This window comes from Larimichthys crocea, chromosome X (assembly GCF_000972845.2).
Source record: "Larimichthys crocea isolate SSNF chromosome X, L_crocea_2.0, whole genome shotgun sequence".
Lineage (NCBI taxonomy): Eukaryota > Metazoa > Chordata > Actinopteri > Sciaenidae > Larimichthys > Larimichthys crocea.
Window position 1 is genome coordinate 12,031,274 of NC_040020.1, and position 16,294 is coordinate 12,047,567.

The 16,294-nt window shown below is 37.0% G+C and overlaps 1 protein-coding gene across 2 annotated transcripts in view; it reads left to right on the top strand.

Annotated features, from left to right (window-relative positions):
• The first annotated feature begins 13,435 nt into the window (after positions 1–13,435).
• The window catches only part of LOC104922433 (ATP-binding cassette sub-family A member 1-like), a 43,735-nt gene continuing 40,876 nt past the window's right edge, over positions 13,436–16,294 (top strand). The window contains exon 1 of one of the 2 annotated variants that reach the window (XM_027283553.1): positions 13,436–13,595. The gene's annotated coding sequence lies outside the window, so the exon portion shown is untranslated. The remainder of the gene's footprint in view (positions 13,596–16,294) is intronic. The other variant, XM_027283552.1, reaches the window with a different exon arrangement.

A 16,294-nucleotide genomic window follows, 5' to 3' on the forward strand; every position in this document is an offset into this window, starting at 1 on the left:
ACTTTATCTCTCAACACTAACATGTACAGGATGAAAATCACATTCAAAGCACTCTGAAACACCAACTCACACACGCAACGAAAGATGCGAGTTGAGGTAAACACAATCAACCTTAAATGCACCCAGATACAAACAGCAACAGATGCTTAACACACACACACACACACACACACACACACACACACACACACACACACACACACACACACACACAGCTCAGTTATAGGTTCACAGTGATCGCCCACTGATAGGACAGTGTGAGCACATTATGCAACACATGGCTTTCAATAGCTTTCACCTACATTAAACTACATTAAACTTTGCATATATGTATATATATATCGATTAGTGTGTGAAGTGGGTTTTTCCACACAAGCACATTTGAGGTCAACTGCTGCGCATGCCATAATAAGGCTGTTTGTACTTTACACAGTGTATACCTTATGATCCATTATGATGATATACAATCACAACATAATCATAAGTCTAAGCAAAGTCTGTTTTTAAAGGGTTATAAATCCAGGGAAGGGTTTTGCTGAGCATGATATGATGTCTTGTTACAGTTTTTTCCATTTGTTTAAACACAATTTTGCAAACTAGGCTGGTTTTTATCAAAATACTAACACAATTCACCAAACCACACACCCAAAATGCAAAACACCTCATATATCACACAAAATGAAGCACTGCAACCAAAATCAAACTTTTGCACCAGATGGCACACACTTCATTCGTATTCGTAGATTTTTGTCTAATCAGCTACACACTGCTGGGCATAATGAAAAGCACTCTCATCTTTAGTATGCTTTGCCATAATACTAACATAGTTCAAACTGTAGAGGATTCTTCAGATTGTTCACATGCACAGAAATATTTGCAGATATACACACATGTGCTTTTGAAATTTTTATTTTTTTTATTTTTCACCAAACAAGTCAGTGCAACGTATGCACAGCATATTTACATTGGAGTGAACTAAAATATGCTCACAAAACAGTGAGCTGAAAAATACAATTGCAATAAAAATGTCAGAAAAAATAAAAAAAAAGAGGAAAGCAAAATAATTACACAACACTGCTCTACCCCGACTCTCACTCTTCCTCCCCCTCTCATTCAAACCCTCCCTCTTCCTCTTCCTCTCTCAACAATGTCTTCCAAAGATGCTCACCTATGGTCTTTTATTGCTTACTTCCTGATTGAAGTGTTAACAATTACATAACACCATGTTTGGCCAGGTGGCACATATAGTGGATGATGAGCTCATGTAGTGTCATTTTATTTCATTGCGTGTTTTGAAATTGCAAACATGTGACTTTATGTCAGATTATTGTATCTAATGATGAGCACTGCGTTCAGTACACTTAAAAAGTGCCACTTCGAATTGCAAAATGTGTGTAAAGCAGAAAATGTGTTTAAAGTTTTGGAGATTTGAGATGAGGTTTTGCTCCCTGTGTGTCAGTTTAAATATTTGTGCTATCCATGTCATTTCAGTGTGTTAGCAACTGGACAAAACTGTAACACTAGCTGACTTCTCATTCAGCTGGCCATAGTCCTTTGCTGCCAACCGGTGAGGATGTGTGTGTTCTACTGGCTAGTAATTTTGACACAGCATGATCCATCCATCATTAACATTTTCAACTTTTCCTGGTAGTCTTGAGATTTGAAACACTCTCTCCCATCTGACATAGAAATATACAATGAACAAAACCATCTGAAGAAACTTGAAGACAAAAGACTACACTGATGTCATTAAAAATACACTGACTGCTTTTGAAGTCTGTAGAGTGGAGACTTGAAGCATGTGAAGATGAAAAGGCAGAGAACCACAATACATTCCTATTGTGGTACCCAACAATGAGATATATTACTAAACAATCATTCACATAATTTAAATAAATGATGATCATTTCATCTTGAACAATAAATATATTTATGATGACAGAAAGCTATTGATTAATTAGTACATGTCACTTATACAGCTTCTTATGTTCTCAGTATTCTTCCAATCTTTTTCATTTTAAATATCTCAGTATAATGTATTTGTTTATAATAATGTTTTAGCCTGGATCTTATTTTTGTGTTCACTATATTCATCTTGATATTCAGTATTCATTACTTGCATTATGTTTTTAAATGCTCCATTCATATTAAAGTCTGAATTTCTTTGCTGGATCACCCCAAAAGGGATTATCAACCTTTTACACTGCAGATAATCCTGACATTTCAAAGCAGGAGACACTCAGGTGATTAATAGCATTAATGAGTGCTGCATCACATTTAGTCTCACCAGTTTCAGGGCACTGCTAATGTCTATGATGACTCACTGTTGGAGCTTCATTTGGGCACAAATTGAACAGACAATCATTAATGATATTAGTTCTACCAGGATTTTTCCAGACAAAATGTCTGCTGTAAAAATGGTCTATTCGTGTTTTACCTAACCCACTAATCCTCCTGGGTTCAGACATTTTCTTAGAAAATCTATAGAGGCAACTACAACTGTGTAACTGATATTTCGGAAAAGTGCTAACTGTTAAAGGACTTTGCTCACTTGGGCCTGTAATTTAGCATTATCTCACACCACATGACTTTGGACAATGACACATATTGCTGAAGGAAAGAGAATATTTGCTGATGTCAGCAGAGCCTTAGGTCAACACTCCAAAGACTCTCTAAAAGAGTACAATATGCACACAGATGGAGGCATAGTCAAATACTTGTGCAGACACTTGAGTCATACCTGCTGCCAGATGCAGGCAGGAGAAATCGATGTGTCAGTGTGTGTTTTTGGAAGGGAGTGTTAATACATTGCACTGTGTCCACAGAAATCAGCAATATTTAAGAGTGTTCTGATGTCACATTTAACTGCTGCTCACTAGTAATGTCTATTTGAGCACTTTGGCGACCGGTGGGTCAAAAGGACCAGCACACAGTAGTTACATTTTCACATCTATAATTATGGTCCTTTGTGCCCTTTGTGGATTCATTCATCATTGTTGATAATGACAGTAAACTTAATGTACTCAGTGTAATGTTCAGAGCACAATATGTCAGATCAAAACAAGTGTCAGGAACAGAACTGATTCATTTAATCAAGTGTTAAATTAATGTGTCTATAAAAAGTTGTGGGTGTGTTTTCCCTGAAGTTGTGCCAAACAAAATCGTTTAACACATAGAGGCCTGGGTAATGTCATCATCTATATGTATTATCTTCAAAGCCACCCATGAAATGAAGAATACATGCAGGAGGGAAAGTCCTGGACATCCAGAGGACAGTAGTTTGGCTCAGGGACAGTGTTTTTCAGCATTGTTCATGGGAGGTCACTGCGGGTTTATAGGCGCAGAGAAAACACAGGCTTCTATATTTTAAAGTAGCAGCTAATGTGGCCTTGACCCGCTAGCCTCAAGCAGAGATAGAGGGCTGAAGCCACAAAAGGCTTATGCTTTTCTTAGTTAACTGAGACTTAAGTTAGTTGTTTCTTGTCAAACTACCTTTTTTTATTTATTAATGTAAACGAACATTTAATATTAAAAACTTACACAAGAGCATTTGCTCGCACGGTTATTATGTGTATCAAATAAAGTGACAATGCAGCGTGTGTGAACTGTAATGTCATAGGAGCTTGTTTGTGTTTCTACTACAAAAGTCCCATTTAGAAACTATAAATGAAACAGTACAGACTGAACATATAACAGTTCAGATAATAGTTAGACCCATAAATAGATTAATTAGATTTGAAACCCAGTATGGTCACACTTTACAATAACGGGATAAATCACAAACCTAAGCAATGCCTAACTAATGACTCAAGACTATTAAATGTATTAATTAATGTAGCATGTATCAACGCGTATGAACTCCTGCTGCTCACAACTAGCAAAAGATCAAGTCAGTTAATGTGATTAATCCACACTTAATACATCAGTTAAGTAATGTTCTTTCAGTTACTCCATACATTGTCAGGTTAGCTAGATTTGAGTTACATAAATGTTGATTTATGTAACTGTATATATGTTTGTTGTGTAAATGCTTGCATCCAGGGGCCAGTTTAATTAAAAACAAAGTTTCGTACTGTATTTCTATGACAACAGGTAATGTTCTGTTTTCAGAGAGGCTGAGCAAATACATGGGTCTGAAATTAACTCATATGTAATCGAAATCCAGCTAACTGATTGCATATCAATTCCTTTCCTGATGAAGTGTGACCTAATCACATGAAGTCATAATGACTTGTTAACTATGGAGGAAGTGGAAATCAAAAGGCCCTATTCTATCCATACCCTGTGTTTGGGCATGCCCCCTCTGTAGGTATAAAGTTAACCAAAAAGTAATAATTCTTGTTTTTTCAGGTAAATATACACTGATTAAAACATGCTTATGAATATTAGATTTAATTACTGCCATAAAAATAGATCCTCCTAAATCTTACACACTGGACCTTTATGTATATGATATGCAGCGTTTTCCCCACTGGAGCAACAATGGCCTCATTCGCCACAGTGTAAAAGTAGGACACTTCTAGTGTTTCGTTGCAGCTATATGGGAAATCATTATTCAATATGATTGGTTACACTAGTGGTGGAGGCCTAAACACACAGGGCAACATGTATAGTACAGTATCTATATAGTACAACGCTACATTATTTATAATAATTGTCACTAATTGAGGAGTTGGGGAAATGAATAACAAATTGTTATTCATATCATAGGTGCTCGTACACATACATGAATTAAGGCACACATACACACATACACATGAACAACACATACGAATCTTCTATCATGTGACAAGACTGCTGCCCACAGCATTTGTGGATATAATAAATGACTTTATGTTGACCTGACTAGTGTGACTTTAAGGTCACATGCATTCTTATCTGATGACCTCCTTAAAATTAAAAAAAGAAAGTAGGTGTGATATATTTTCTTGCATTGCATTCTATAACCGGGTCATACATGCAAAGCAATTCTCCTTTGTTGAGACAAATGCCACAGGTCTCCAAGGATTTCTTGCCATACCAAAGCTAAAAGAAGCTGATTTATTTATGATCCTGTGATGCACAGATTGACCTTGTCACTCAGTTTTAAAGAGACCCTTACCCCCACCTCCCACACAATCCATCTTATCCGGAAATTCACTGATAAATCTTATTGGAAATCTTGCAGTGGAACACTTAAACAGCCTCCAAATGTCTCTGGTAAACTGTCTTTAACTTGCTGACCTGTTCCACAATTTATGAGTTATTAGAATAAAAATTAGGAGGTCCCACTATTATTTGTAACATGATCTATGAATACAGACCTAGATCCATACATGAATATTATAGTGTTGCCAGTAGAGACAAATTATTGAGTCGCTATGAATAACTGAAGACACAGTAAATATCTCGTCTTTATGGCGATATTATAGGAGATTCAAAACTACTGTCACTTAAAAACTATCGGGTGCAATGTTCCCTCTAACATCTGCGTTGAAGGAAGCTCTGAGGTAAACATGCAGTTTTCATTGTGCTATTCATAGACAAAGCACATTCCTTTGGTAATAAACCTGAGACAATCAAGTCCTTCGCTGCTCCATTTCTGCCCAGTAACCACTTCCAGTACTTCCTCGTGAGCCTTTATTGTTCTCCTCAGTCGTCCTCAGCCAGTCAGTGACATCATTCCCCTTTCACCCAGTTCTCTGATGGCTGCAGTACGAGGTAACGAGCGGTCAAACCACGACGCATTCACGTGCTCTGCAAAAAGCTCGAACATCCAAGATGTCAGGGTGAGACTTGTATTGCTTCTTATCATAATAAATAATACTAATAATACTACTACTAATAATAATAATAAATGACACATTACATCAGTAGCAATGAGACTGACAATGTATGTCAGTTTAAATGGCGTCTTAAATGGCTTGGACTGTGATGTATTAGTTAGTCACAAAGATCAGAATCAGAATCACTTTATTGGCCAGGTGTGGGTACAAACATGAGAAATGTGACTCCGGTTCACTGTGATCTCAATTGTACATAGAGGTATAGACATATAGTTTAACAAGGAACATGACAGGTAGACATAACATAAACATAAAACATAAGAAACATAAAATCTAAAAAAATAACTATATCCATATTTAAAAGATATATATAAAGATGTCCGATCGCAAAACCTATAGGCCTAAACAAATGAACATTTCTTAACAGAGCCAGTAGGTTATTTATCTTTTAACATGTGAGTGTGAAACAGTCGAAGAGAGCAATTCATGATCATTCTGTAAATATGAAAAGGCAAATGAAGACTAAAAACTGACTAAACTAGTAAAGCTGCACCCACCCCTTTTCTAAGATCCATCAGACAAGAAACTAAAATGTTATTGTGCTACATTTACCTTAAAATAAAACTGCCTGACAATCAAGAGTCAAGTGAGTAGTCAGTAGCCTACTTAACATAAAATACAACACAAATTGAAATGCAGTTCTTCTCTATGGGACAGTGAGATCAAGTTAAGTAACAAGATGCTATTTTATTGAAGGTCAGTCAACCTGATCAAAGCATGCCATTAATTTACTGTTTTCTTGATCAATGGCTGTTGATCAAGAAATGCATCCTCGATATTTCCGACAGCACCTAAAGGCCACATAAGTGCCGACGTTGCAAGAAGGAGGAGAGACGCACAGCAATGTTTATCTAACACAGAAGTCCTGGAGCCGCAGAGGTTTTGCGTCTATCCTGTATCGTGTATCATTTTCAAGAAATGTTTCCCATGGTTCATTCGGCTCATTCAAAGTTTTACTGCAAAATGAATTAAAATATGTAAAAACTGAAATCGTTTGTGTCCTGTGATTGTTTCACAGATTGCATAGAGCGTCGTCTGAAAGCACGATGTGATTGTTTGTTTGGAAAACTGGTGCATTTGGATGGATAAACAACCATTCTAGTCATTCTTTTAGTACACAGACAGATGTGACACATTTTTGCAGCGCAGAGTTAAATATAGGCAATCAACCAACCCCCTCCTATCCTGCTTTCCTTCACCAAACTCTGTGCTGGGGTTACTATCGGACAAACCTCCCCTCCTCCTTCATTATCCATGCTGGGGTTACTATAGGACAAACCTTCCATCCTTTCCCTTTCCTCTTCTCATTCTGCTCTTCTGCAGCCGAATCATGTCGACATGCCTGTATCTGTTTTGTTTTCCATACCTTGGGTGATATGTTTATGCAGCATGCAGTTTTATGGACTCGTCGATCGAAATCGCAAGGGGAAACCTGAGACGTGTTGCAGGCTACTTTTCCTACAAAGATCCGCTGTTTTATATTCTCTCTATCAGAGGTTACTATCGGTCAACGTGAAAACGAGGAAGCTGATACACATTTCCGAAACAGGAAAAGCATTGAAGCGTTCAAATTCAGTCTCAATGCTTCCTAACAACCAAAAAATAAAGGATGGATTGATTAATGGACTGATATTTTCAACTCTATAACACTAAGCTGTTACACTTGCAAACATGTCTGTGTTTACTCTGAGTCAAAGACACAAAAGTATGTTGTCAATAAGGAAAGGTCCAGTGTGCAAACATACCTAGAAACCATATTTAATTGAAAAAGATAAGAGCCAAAGAACATGTAGGCTCAAATCTTGACATTTGAATCCTGTGTGCACTATTTTTTCTTCTGATTGTAGGCAGTAGTCTCATTTAAAAAGTTATTCCGATGACTCGCTTGAATTGGTTACATGGGGTTTTAGAGGTGTTAAAAACCACGTCACTGATTGCTTGGGTTGTTGAGGTTCAAGTGGCCTATTTGTGGCATATCTACTTTTTAGCTTCCAATACTAATTCTGTATTATAAACACTTTATAAGGGTTGTGAGACCCTGTTTATGTGTTAAGGTGAAAGTTTTGTTGCTGCAGTTAATAGAGAAAGTAAGGCAGCAAACTCAACCACCGCAGTCTTTCAGTCACAGACATTCGATATCTGGATTGCATTTTCTTGGCCAAGCTGCATGGTTTTCCGTGTAATTCAAAGATTCTGCAGAATTCTGCAGAAGCTGAACACAACTGTGGCTGCTCATGTTTTTGCATCTGTTTTCTAATGGACACACTCCATTTCATTATATGGACTTCATTAATGTTTTTTGAGTAAACTATAACATTCTGTATTCTGACTAATTTGCTATGTAAAATCTGATAGTTTAGGCTTTTGGCAATCCTTTCAGGTTAAGCTGACTTACTCTTAACCTTAAACTCTTAAGAATGGAACAATGTGGACAGTAAGAACACAATATTTGTCTCATGTGACAGCATTGCTAAATTGTTCAATCTTGGGACAAAGTTATCATATGCACAACAAATTTCAAAATTTCACTCATTCACTCGAGATCATGAAGCTGGGTAATAGCTAAATTTTCCCTTAGTGCACCAGCATTTTCATATTTCCCTTTTAACCTTTAAATGTCACTGCGATTGTGTCTTATATGAACTTAATGTTTGACGCATTACATAAATGTATAGCTGTTTTGTTGGTGAAAGACAAAGATGGCTCATATGGTTAGCTCATGGCTCACTCTCTACCACCTTTGAAACAGTCAAATTACACTTTGTACTAAGGCACGGCCCCACTTTTTTTTTGTTTAGTTATGTGTACAAAAGCAGTTTCTAACACTACCCATTGCGCATTTTGACCACCACATCAATCTTTTATTCTATTGCAGGCACAACTCCAAGACATTTGAAGACTGGTTTAACATCCTAAGTGGGTTATAGTCTAGTGATCTCATCAGTCCTGAGCATGTAAGCTACTTCACGCTGTGCCAGCCAAAACAAAGCATTGTTCTCCAGCCAGTGGGAATAACTGCACTTGACAGCATACTACACATAATCGCAGTGAGTGAGATGTGAACTGTTGAACTCTCTCAAAAAAGAGAGAGATTTTCAACACAACTGACTTCATAGATACACATTTTCTCCAACCCTCCAGTATAATTTGATGAAAATCGACTATTGTTGCCTTGTCTCCAGCTCCACCTTTTGTCCTGGACTGGGCAGAGATGAACACTTTGTACTTGTGTATGATATTTGGAATGGAATGTGATTTCTGGTCAAATTTATTTTTGCTGTTTACCGCCCTCAAATTTACTGGAATAAGACAATGATTGTCTGTTAGCTACTCTGTAGCTGACACTGGCCTTTGACCTTCTGAAAGGACAGAATGTGCAAACAGAAAAACAAAACAAAAACTGTTTTTCTCTCTGGGAATCAATTAATTATTACTTTGTTCTGATTGTACTCTTAATCGTTTAAAAATCAATTTGAAATTCATTAATTTATGTATCATGTAAACACAGAACAAACTACTAAAAATAAATGGCTTATTTGTTAAGAGAAAATGTAATCAGCCTCTTTGGATATAGCTTTGTTAAACCAATCAATTAGCTGAGGAGGTCTGTAATTATTCAAAGAAGACTTTCTGAAAATAGTTGAATCCCTAAATAATACAAAAATATTCATTTTGAATCACTTAATCCATGTAACCTCTCATATAAGGCCATAAACTCATATTACTTGTCTTGTAATATGTAGCCAGTCTTTTGTTCATGAGTACAATCTAACACTTTGAAAATGACAGCAGCTTCAATTTTCCTCAGTTACCCTGAATCCCTCAGATAATAGAAATTAGCTGTATAATTCAGTCATCTTGGATGACTATCATCCATCTTCATCCATGATGCAGACAGTTCTGGAGCTTATTTGATGGATTAAATGACTAATCACTCTGATTGAGGATCCTGGTTTAATGAGACCCGATACTGGGACACCTCATTGTACCCCATCCACAGTAGCAGGAGAAAAAGGTTTCTAAATGATCCAATCTTACCCTTTTCTACGCTTTGCCAGTCAAGACATGTTGTATCAAGCACAGTTACATGTGCAGTAAGTTATGTTGACTTGTTTTATGAAGGTAAATCAGCCAAAACCTTAAAGACTGCTGTTGCAATGTATCAAAAAATGTGTGATATATGGCACTGACCATGTTTGATTGAGGTCATTTGGAAAAAAAATAAATAAATTGCTTTCCTGAGAAAAAAAACAGGGAAATGTTTTGTCACCAGAATAACATTATACTAGATTAGACTAAAGCAATTGAGTAGAATCTTTTGGCATTAATTTTAGGCACCTTCCCCTTTCTACCCACTCGTTATTTACAGATTTAAGTGGAAAAGGAAAAGAACTTTGCTGTCCACCATCACCTGTGTGTTATATTTAAACTAATTGCACCCTTAAGCAAAGAGCACAGAATGAAAGACAGTGGAGGGCATGCTAGGCCTAATAATCACTGCCAGATGGTTGTCTTGTCCTTTGTACATTAGTAAGCCTGGACTGTACATTGGCTCCTGCAGCTTTCCTCAAATATCAACAGAAGATAACCAGTGAACAAATAGGATTAGTGTGGAGAAGAAATGCTGCTCTTTATTGTGAGGATTTGTCAAGAATGCATCCGAAACCTTCATGATGGTGCTCTTGTGGGGTCAGCTATGGTTCATTTTTATTGTTTTGTGAAGGTGTTGTTCCTTACAGTGTACCAGACATGCGAGCATCTGTGCGGGCATTGTTAAAGTGTAACAAAAAGAATCTTAGTTGAGCAGTTGTTCCGTCTCACTCTGTCTTGACCCACACCTAATCATTATGAAGGGAAAGTGCCTCCAGTAGATTTTGATAACAAGGTCCTCCGACCACCTTTCACTTCTGTTTAATCTAGTATGGTGTAGCAGGCAGCCATGTGCAGTCAGACAAACATAAAGCAGCCAGACATTGGGGTCTGATGACATGTGAAGTGTTTACGACTGCTTGTTGAGTTGAGACAGTAGAGCGATCCAGTTACCCAACAACCTTAAGACAGTCTGAGGTTGTTTAGCCACATTCAGTGGGTTAGAGAAGGTCACAAATTTACTGAGTAAGCAACAACACAATGGAAGAGTACATTTTACCTATACCTTTACCCTATGTAGGAAAACTCACTCTCATAGCAATGCTGATCATATTCATTCTTCTAGATTCTGCTGTGTTTGTTCTATATAAAGCCTGATGTTAAAAGAGACATACATTTTCTCATCTAATAGTAAACTTCTGTCTGTGTTTGCATGTCTTTACATTAAAAGTAGTAGTAGTCTTCTGTAAGCTCAGGTACACTGACGAAAGTGAAGGTAATTGTCCAATTGAAGCACAAGTGGCTATCACTTTTGACCAACACTCAGTTAATTACATCTTCTTAATTTACTTACTTATTTCTGACAAAATACTCTAATTTTACTTCTCTTGATATAAAAAGATATTATCCCATTTAGAAAACGTATTTAATACCCCCAAATTAATCAGTCAAATAATCAAACAGCCTAATAACTCTGGCCTTTACAAGAAATGTTGGGTGTGGAAATGGAAAATATAATCTTTGAGTGTAAACAGCAGCTATTAAGAATGATAAGCTGGATTGTATTCTAACAACTGTAAAAGAAAATAACAGTTTCTTATCCAAATAGAAATCTGACTATGTACTACTGTACTCTGCTGCATCATTGCAAGCGGCCTGTTGTCCTTGGCCTGTTGTGGTCTGAGTTTGATGAATGAAAGCAGCAAGTGCAAATGAAGCAATGGCAAGTTAACGTCCATCCATCCATTTTCTAAGCAGCTTACTCTGCTTAGGGTCATAGAGTACTGGCACCTATCCCAGCACACATTCGGGTGAGAGGTTGGGTACACTGAGTTTTCCAGTCTGTCACATGGCTAACATATATATAGACAGACAACCACATTTACCCTTTACACCTATATGGTAGCGCTTTTTAGGAAGAAAGAGGGGAGGTTTGCATGCAGACTTGGAGAGACAGTTTTTTGGTTGAAAATCCAGAAATATTTCATAAGATTAAATAGTTTGAATTATGTTACATATTACAAACTATGTTCTGTGGTCACATTTTGCTGTGAGACTCTATATATTGTACATATTTAACACAAAAATACACATACAGCTTTTGCGGAAAGTCTGACCAGAGAAGCTGTTGGAAGCAGACACACAAAACTTCATTGAGATAAACCAAAAGGTGGTTTATTTATTCTATTTAGAGTAGCACCATGCTACACATGTAACAAATGTGCAAAACAAACAAATAGAAGGTTAACTTGGTATAACTGCTTAAACATATAACTATTATGTTATTCTCAGCAAGCATTAGGTAATCTCTTATGATGGTATAAATACAAGAAGTGTTGGGGCACTTCCTGCTTTTGTCTCTGGAACACTTGGTGGATATGTTAAGTAGCAGAAAAAATAATTAAAAAAATGTAAAAATAAAACCATCTACCCCATGCTTTTTGTATATATTGTATGTATATTGTGTGTCTGTTTTGTGTTTGTAACACTTGTATCTTACAAACAAGTTTCAAGTTTCAGGTTTATTTATCATGTGTAAGTTAACACAGGGTCAACAATACAATGAAATGTGCTGGACAAGAACCGGTCAGCTCAGCATAACAACTTAACAGTACTACACATAAGAATAAAAAACAAGCTAAGAAAAAAGTTGTACCCTCACCTCTCGCAAAGCGAGGTTACTCTAAACTCTTCTCTGTGGTCGTCCCCAAATGGTGGAATGACCTACCAACGGCTACAAGAACAGCAACATCCCTTTCTACCTTTAAAAAACTTGTAAAAACCTTTCTGTTTCGAGAATGCTTCCCTGCCTGACAAAACTAACAAAACTAACAACTACTCTGTGCTCCTTTACACCTTTCTCAGCTTATGTCCTCCTCTGTAAGTCGCTTTGGATAAAAGCGTCTGCTAAATGCAATGTAATGTAAAAAATACAAGACTATAAAATTTGGGGTAAAAAAAGAACAATCTATGAATACAAAATAAGGATACATAATGCAAAATCACAAACAAACAAGGGATAGTCTGTATCTGATCATTACTCATCAATGACGGGAAGATGGTTTGTCAAAACAGTTACCAAGCACGGTTAAACAGAAGACAATGTGGTATTGATGGCAGGAATGAGGACAAATGGTGCATTCTCACCTATTTGCTAGTTGACACCAATGGTTGACACACAAGTTGGCAAAGGAATAGTAATATATACAGTACACACATATATAAAAAAAAGTAACAATTACAGTTAAACAGTATGCAACGTCTATATTTATGTAAAATGTTTCTGTAAATTGTAATCTAGCCTAAAAATAGCATTAGTAGTAACTGAATGAGCTCCTTGGCAGTAATTGAAAAGCAGCAGTGTGCATTGATAAAGCGTCGCTGGCCCTTTAAGAGATGTTTTGACTCCGCACGTGCTGTGCCTTATATGGCAGCAGCATCAATCGCTGACCGTTAGTTACCTCTGCTGCTGCCGCTGCTCGCGCTCCGCTCAGCGCTATAAAAACCTGCCGGAGGAGAAAAAAACTGTTTTGTCAGACACTGAGACTCAGAGAGGAGAGGAGGACCGTAACAGTAGAGGAGTACAGTTAAATGAACCATTTGTGACTTGTTCTCTGGATGTAAGGGACTTCCTTTATGAAAACAGAGAGTGGATATTCACAGCGTTCAGGATAAAGGTCGGTGAGTTTGAGCTTTTTTTGTTGTTTTTTTTTTTTAGTGGGGGTTGTGTGATGTCTTTTATTTTTTTCTGGGGGGGGGAGGCATTTGTGAGTTTCTTTGTTGGATCAACAAAGAGATGTGTTACAGTTAAAACATGTTTTATTATCATGTCTCCATCCTGTAGCAGCTTGATGATTTTTTTTTTTTTGGCTTTGTTTAATTCAGTCAAAAACTGAAATGATTTTTTTCTCAAATGATGTTTTCTGTCGAGTTTTTCTTTCTTCTTTTTTTCCCTTTGCATTTTTACGACGCAGAGATATAAAAAAAATGTGCTGAATGTACCTCAAGTGTTAAAGGAAATGCCCTTGTTTAGGTGAAATGTCACGCATGGTTCTTGTTGTTTTTTTACTCTTTTCATCATGTATGTCAGTGTGCTCTTCTCGACCATCTGTGACCAGGACCAGCGTCTGTTGGCTGTATTAAACACACAGCTTCCGGTGAGGTGTTCACAAGAATAAAAGCTTCTTTGTGGCAACATATTTGTTTGATACAAAACATAAACCTTTAAAGACGAATGTGAGGCTTGTAATACAAATGTCATCTCTTCATATTAATACCATTCAATTAAAACCGGTAGAGTTGTTTTTAGGGTTACAAAAAGACATTTCTAATGTCATTACTGGCAAGTCTTTTCAAGTCCCATTTGTTGCAGCTTAATGCTGAAAGCACCGTCGTCCTACTTGTAGTGTGATTTTGTGTGGCTTGTTGTGGGTCATCGTCGCGAAGCTGAGTGACCGACAGTAACCTGATTTCAAGTTTAACAATCTGCCATGATGCTGACATTAAGTCGCAGTGGAAAAAAGGACCATTTGTGACAATTAAAAGTAGATTATTTTTTGCATTGTGTTTTTCATCAATGTGCATGTTTGAAGTGGAGAGTGCAGCGTCGATGAAATGCATCTTCTCTGTGTTTTCATTCGTGGTTTGAAGAAGAATCAAAATGTGTCTTGCAAAAAAAAACAAAAAAAAAAAAAAAACATCGACGCTCTTAAAGCATCTTCTCCGTCACAGCAAAAATGAACTGTCATTGTTTTTTTTGGATTGGTTTGTTATTTTATATGATATGTCAAGTGTGCGTGGAAAGCAATGAAGACAATGGAGTTGAGAGGAGGGGGGGGGAAAAAATCCTGTATGAGTGTGCCATAACACGTGAACGAGGATTGATGGTAAACAAGTATAAAAAATGAAAATATTTTTATCTACCACTAGAGGCGCCCTGGCTCTGCACCATTTGGGCTGCTCACCACTAAGCACTGAACCTCTCTTATCTCTGCACACGATGTGTTTTCACCACCGTGTCTGCCAAAAGCAGATTCATGAAGGGGGGGTAATGTCATGAAAAAAAAAACGCGACACAATCTACTCAGATGGTATGACTACTGAAAACACAAGTAAAATCGAGCTGTTGCAATTTAGATCAAAAGCATTTTTTTAATAGGTAATAAACAGGTCGATTTGTTCAATCAATCCTCACAATTTCTTAAAGTAATTGACATTGATAGTGAAAAGTGGGACACAATTAGGAGGAAAGAAGGAAAGAAATCCATCCAATGTGAGAAGGTGTAAATTGTATACCTTGTTGTGCACCCACACATACAGCAACATTGCAGACCACAATATGGGAACGTAGGTGGTGTTTGTTTTCCCCGTTCATGTCAGCAGCAGTGAAGTGGAATACATTCAAAGAAAAATCAACATCTACCGTATAAGCATAGAAAATGATCATTTGTGAATGATTTGTGACTAAGGACAAGCCTGTGCTGATGATTGTATTTCCTTTAAGCCCACAGCAATGTAGACATTAATGTTGTGTTTTTCATTTGTGTCGTTGTTAAATCACCTCATCTGCTGTAATTTATTTCATCGAATGGTCAGTTGTGTGGTCAGTTTGCTTTTCTTATGTGTTTTTTTTATTGAGTCTACAGCCGGTATTTTACATTGTTTGTCAGTGAAAAGGGTGCCGTGAGTGCTACCAGTAAATCAAATGACTCATAAAGAGAGAACAGATGTACCAGTGCAGCAGATATTGTACCTGGGTCACTGTGTTATTTGTTGATCCCCAACCGTTCCTGTTGGTTTTTATTGCGACATTTCAGACATTCCAGCAGATTTACTCAATACAGACAGTTGCATGTAACTGTGGAAAATGTGTGCAATGCCGCTGTGTTACTGGTATAACAAGTGAAATACTGTAAACATCTGTATTGTATTTTATTTTGTGTTTATACATTACCTTATTGACTTTCTGGCTGTCCCCATTTGCAATGATTAAATACTAGAAGGCATACACTGTGGCAGTGATGTTGTAAATTAGTTTCATTCTTTAAGTATGTGCTGGAAGAAGTGGTTGGATGTGATTAAAGTGCCATTATTCGATTAGGGTATGGCTTTTTTCAAGCCACAAGCAAATGATCATGTTTGATCACCACTGTGTCCTTGACATTGTTGTGCTTTCAGTCCTATGCTCTGACATCCAATCAGCTTTTACTCTGTGGAAAGGACATTCAAAGTAATAAACAGGGTGACCTTGATCTTTTTTCTTTTTTTTAAAGACTTCTTACTTCACCTTTTTGTGAATGTTAAAATTGTTAAGTGTTCTTAAGATTACATAATTGCTGTATATTTAAAACCTGGCCTACATTTTGTGTACTGTAAACCAT